This window comes from Talpa europaea (assembly GCF_964194135.1).
Source record: "Talpa europaea genome assembly, chromosome: 2".
In the NCBI taxonomy this organism is placed as follows: Eukaryota; Metazoa; Chordata; class Mammalia; order Eulipotyphla; family Talpidae; genus Talpa; species Talpa europaea.
Genome location: NC_140068.1, coordinates 40,393,717 through 40,399,716, shown reverse-complemented (window position 1 = coordinate 40,399,716; position 6,000 = coordinate 40,393,717).

The window sequence follows — 6,000 nt, the reverse complement described above, 5'->3', positions numbered from 1 at the left end:
TAGGGGATGAGAGAATTCACCAGAGACAGAGTGGGGAACAGAACAGGAAGATTTGACCGAAGTACACTGCTGAGGGGAGCAGCCATGTGGGTTGCTCCCTGGCTGGCTGGGCATCAAACTTGTGCTGCAGAGGCTGCAGACTGCTTCATAGTGCGGCGCTTAATCCCTTGCGCCACCAGGGAGGCCCTAGTAAGAGATTTTTTAACTAAAACCTTGTACAAAAAATTTATCAGGAAGAGATGAGAATGGTTTTAAATTTGCAAGTTTCATTTTCTGTTGTTTTCAGAATTAAAGAATAAAATGATTGGAAAGATTTCTGAAGAGTAATAGAAGGGAAAAGAAGAGCATATCATCTTGTAGTTAGGAACCCATTTTATTTTTAGTTTGACAACTAACTCTATGGTCTTTGGGAAAATTGCTTAATCTTTGAAATCTCAGTTCCACTTGCTATGAAATAGGCATAATATCCTTGAAATTTTGCATATACTCCTGCTCAATGTGTTCTTATCATTGAAGACCATTTATATCCACATTTTAGATCTCCAAGTGTTAGGAAAACTTATCCCTTTCCTGGGCTTTGGAATGTCTCCAGAAGCCAAATTTCTATTACAGTTTCATTCTTTAGGTCATGTGAGTAAAGAACTAGGAAAGGGGTTCAGAGAAGGAGGCCTGGAGAATCACTTTCACAGCAACTAGAAAAAATTAGGTCATTTAGATCTTCAACACAGAGCAGCTTTCTAGTTGAGCACAACAACCTCAGAGGCAGAAATTGCTCAGTTAACCTTGCTGGACACAGTCATTTCTCACTTCGTTAGCCCAAAGTTCATTCTGATCTGGGAATCCCATGCCAGGAACACAGTTCATTCCAGTTCTAATTCAAAACACCTGGACTCTCTTGGCCAAAGGCCACATCCAGGGGCTGGCTCATCTCTGCGTGGTGACCTGGGCCTCATCTTAGACTTCACTACAGCAGCAAATACACCACAAGGAAAGATTAATCTTAGTGGAACAAGGCCAAGAAAACAAGCCAAACTGAGAATTAAAAATACGACAAACATATTAGCTGAGACAATGGGAAGCCCTGAAGTCAGAAATGTGTCTAATTAAAGCATCAAGAGCTGTTAAAAGCAGATCATGAGTCAGTGGGAATGACAGCAAGACATCTTGCAAGGGTGAAATGATTGTAATTGAAGCGTTGCTAGAGCTAATCAATAAAACCTATTTTGTTTCCATGTTGATACTTTACTATTGATGCTGTTCCTTGGCCATAATGGTGAATGAAGCAACTCTGTCCTGACAGTTTTAGGGGCAACTGTAGGGCTGTGGATGTGTGCATTGATTTACCTTTAGGAAGGCTTTGACCATGGAGAAGACATATGAACATGGATTTGTTGGTGTCATTAGGTTTTCAACTGGGCATCTGCCTTCAAGGGTTGTGGTACATATATCACTTGTGTAGTTTGAGGTTTCTTAGTTTGTTTTTGCTAGTTTATCCCTGAGCTTCTCATTACTGCTCTTTTCTGCCAGTCTCCCTTTCTAATATATTTTTTTAAAGATTTATTTATTTATGTATACAGGAACTGGGGTACAGGCCAGAGGTGTTGGGGGGAGGTAAGAGGATTCACTAGAGCCAGAGTGGGGAACAGAACAGGCAAATCGACTGAAATACACTGCTGAGGGGAGCAGCGGGCGAGTTAAGAGAGGTCTGCTGTGCCATGTGGGTAGCTTCCTGGCTGGTTATCTAACTTGTGTAAGAGTGGCTGCAGATTACTTCATAGGTTGCATCTTAACCCCTTGCACCACCAGGGAGGCCCCCATTCTAATATTTCTTGCCCTATTATTTCTTGCCATATTTCCCACACTAAGAAAAAAATATAACAAACATCAAGTGCAGTCAGTATCTTTGTTCAACCAGGATTCAATCACAGGCTTGCTCTGTTCAACAAGCCTTTTTTTGGAGTGTGCTCTTCTGCCAGGTATGTTGCTACAAGGTGCTACAAAGGTAAATGTGTCTTCATTTCAAGTGAACCATATCTGAGGTCCTTCTTCACAACTTGGGATTGATGACTGCTTTTTGCAGCTGCTATTCCTCACTCACAAATAGACATAGTGTGCTCACACTAGACTTATAAAGCTGTATTATAGTTATTTGTTAGTAGTACTAATAATAGAAATAGAGGAAGATAGTGACTCAAATATGATTTCTTTAGCATGGATAATTCAATTTGGTTTTCTATAAAAATTGACACTTGGTAATGATGACACTTTCATTACAAAGATATTAGAATACTTTCCATGAAGATGCTATTATATTAAAAGTAAGTCAAACCAAAATTCTGTGTGTAAGAAACAGAATAGGTAATGTAAGAAATATGAAAGAAATTAGTTTTATAATCTACAGGAAAGAAGTAAATGCTTATTATGTCCTACCAAGTTTCAGTTACACTGCTTGCACTGATGTCTGGTGGATATGAGTCAGTCTGCAGTAGTGGTTAAAATATTATTTGGCACCTTCTGGAAATAACTGCTGCCCTGAACTACTTGAGTTTTCTTCTACCTATACTCCTAGGGACTTTTTAGAGGTTTCCCACTAACTTTCTAGTATCCTACAACTGACGAGCAATTGCTTGCATCAGTGACCACTTCCAGTAATTGCTCCAGTACTGAGGTTAACAACATTGTCGTTGTTCCATACCTGGGCAATGTCCAATGTTTTTTATTTAAATTTCACCCTGATAATCCTACTGACAATGGAGAAGACAAAGCTCAGAGTATTACAGTGACTAGAGGCTGGGAAGAATTTAAGCATAGATCTGACTCAAATCTTCCCCACTAAGCCACAGAGTCTTCCATGGAAGTAGAGCACAAATTCCAGACATGTCAGAGAGCACTTGCTTCTAACTGGCCAACTGCTCTTCTCACAAAGAGGCACATTAGTCATCAATTCTGAGGATTTAACTTCCGTCTCTATTGTGGGAGACACACATGGGATGAGGGTCTGGGAAAGCAAGGAGGTTACTGAGCAGGAAATGCTTTATGGAAAATGCAGCAACAAGACCAGTAACAGATGTGTGGTGCTTTTCTGACAGGAATTTACATGTATGGAAAAATGTACCAACAAGGTTTGTCTAATAACAGAAATATGAAAACTATTGAAGTGTCCGTCAATAGAGAATTGTTAAATCCATTAAAGAACCTCCAGAGAGTGAAACATTATTTGGCTCTTTAAAAAGATGGGATGGATCTGTTTGTGCTGAGGTGTGCCAGCTAATTAAAATATAGGACAATACGTATGGAATTTTCCCATTAGGGAGAGAGAAAAATAGATGGGGTGAAGGAAGTAGCAAGTGGGAGTCAGGCGCAAGTAGGGTGTGGAAGAAGTGAGCAGCTTTCAGGCAGTCTTAGAGTAGAGAAACCAAATGCCCCGAAGTCATCATGTACCTGTGGCAGCTGGATTCACCTCAAAATCCTTGTACAAAGGTTAGTTCCCAAGAGCCATCATTGTGGAGTAGGATAGTCATACTTCTTCTAATGAGACATTAGTACATACAATTCAAATGGTTACAGTTTAAAAGATGGATCATACCTAGTGTTGATGAGGTGTTTAAAAACCAGAGCTCTCATACACTATTGGTGAGAAGGTAAAATGGTACAATCACTTCTGTAAATGACTTGGCAATCTCTTGAAAATTAATCATATGCCTATCATATGACAGCCATTCTACTTGTAGATACTTAACTGAGAGAAATGAAAGCAAATATTTATAGCAGTTTTCTTTTTTTTAAATAATAAATTTTATTTTTATATTCCCCATACAATTGCAACCCCCCCATTCTGACCCCAATCCCTCCCCTCCCACCCCTCACCCCCCAAAAAGTGTCTCTGGTTCATAGTTTTTTGTTGATTTTGATTTTCACTTTCTTATAGTTATTCATTTTCCTGGTCCCTTATTTAAGTTTTCTAGATTCCTGCTATGAGTGAGACCATCCGGTATTTTTCTTTTTCTTTTTGGCTTATTTCGCTGAGCATGATCCCCTCCAACGCCATCCATGTTGCTGCAAATTGCATGTGTTTATCTTTTTTTGAATGCTGAGTAATATTCCATGGTGTTGATCCAGTCATCTTCTTGATCCAGTCATCTATTTTTGGGCATTTGGGCTGTTTCCAAAGCTTAGCTATTGTAAACAGTGCTATATAGCAGTTTTCTTTAAATTGTCAAATATTGGGAATAATCCAGATGCCTGGAAATATATGAATAGATAAATTTTTGTATATCCACAGATTAGAATAGTACTCAGCAATAAAAAAATGAATGAATTATGCAACATGAATACATCTCAAAATAATTATGTCCTGTGGAAGAAGCAAGATAAAAATTAATCATATACTGTATGATTCCATCTATTTAAAATTCTAGAAACTGTAATCTGTAGTGTTAGAAAACATATCAGGGCCTCCCTGGTGGTGCAGGCAGTTGAGTGCCACACTGTGAAGCTGTCCTCAGCCTCTACAGTGCAGTTTGATCCTGGCCAACAGGTGAGAATTGCACATGGCGAAGCAGACCTCTACTGTCTTGCCCGCTGCTCCCCTCAGCAGTGTATTTCGTCAGTCTGCCTGTTCTGTTCCCCGCTCTGTCTGGCGAATCCTCTCACCCTTCTGTGTATTTGACCTGTACCCTGGTTCTTGTATAAATAAATAAATCTTTTAAAAAAAAGAGAAAACATATCAGAGGTTGCCTAGGTAGAGGGAAGGGGCAGAGAAAGGAGGAAGGCAGGAATTTAAGAGTTGCATTGTAACTCGGGGGGATGGAATTAGTGTATACCTATTTAAAAACGTATACTCTGTGCAGTTGATTGTATGTCAACCGTATTTCAATAAAGGTTTTTTTTTTTTTAAATAGAGAATTTAAGAGTACTCTAAATTGCCTTTGACAGAGAAGTGGACTGCCATATATTTATTGGTAAATTTTTAAGTATGAAGTGGAAGTGGGGCTAGGGGCTAGAGACTCTTCAATCTTTTCAAGATCTGAATCTGGATGTCTCTGAATAAAAGGACTTAGTGGCTATTAAAGAATCCATTATTTTACTGAAATCCTGCCTTTTCTCTTGCTGATATGCCTTAGAGTAAATACCTTAGAGCATTCTGCTTGTTGGATAATTAAAAGCACACTTAGAGTTTGTATTTGAGGAAGGACTGAGTTTGGCTATTGGTGGTTAGGTTGGCAGTTAGAGCCCCGAAGAACATTTTAAAAATTATTTATGATTTGATTCCTTCAATTTTGATAAATATGAAAAAAGAGCTTATAAGATTTAGGCAGCTCTTATTTTCCTCTTCATGGGATTGCATTTTATCAAACTCAGCTTTTTTGTAGGATTCTTTAATGTTAACCACCAACTGAGCCAGATGGTGTCTCAAAGCTTTGGTTGTGATAATTGGATCATTTGTTTTTTCCCAGCACAACATTTAGGATCTTTTTCTTAAAGAAGAGCCCCTCAATATATTAGCCTATTTCAAAGCATCATCAGCAGAAAAGAGTACTTTTTAATTTTTTTTTCCTACTTTCCAAGAAATTTTAGAGAGGAAAGTACCTATTTCTTTTCCATGTTTATTTCTCATACCTCTCTGGATTGTTCTCAGAAATGCGTTAATTCATTTCAACTGTTGTAGTATCAATGAGATCCGAAATAGATGTTCACGGCAAAGGGGACGATGTCATCCCACATAGTGAACAGCCTTGGAAAATACTGAAAACTGATAGTGTCTTTAGGAGCAGTCAGGCTATGTCTTTAATTTCTGCATCTGAGAGTTTCTTTGATGGGATTCCATACAAAAAGAATGATGCAGAATTCAGGGCCTCCCCGGTGGCGCAGCGGTTGAGCGCTGGGTTGCGAAGCTGCCTGCGGCCTCTGCGGCGCCGGTTCGATCCCCGGCTGCTCCCCGGCCAGCGGAGGAGGATCCCACATGGTGCGCAGACCTCTCCTGCCACCCGCTGCTCCCCT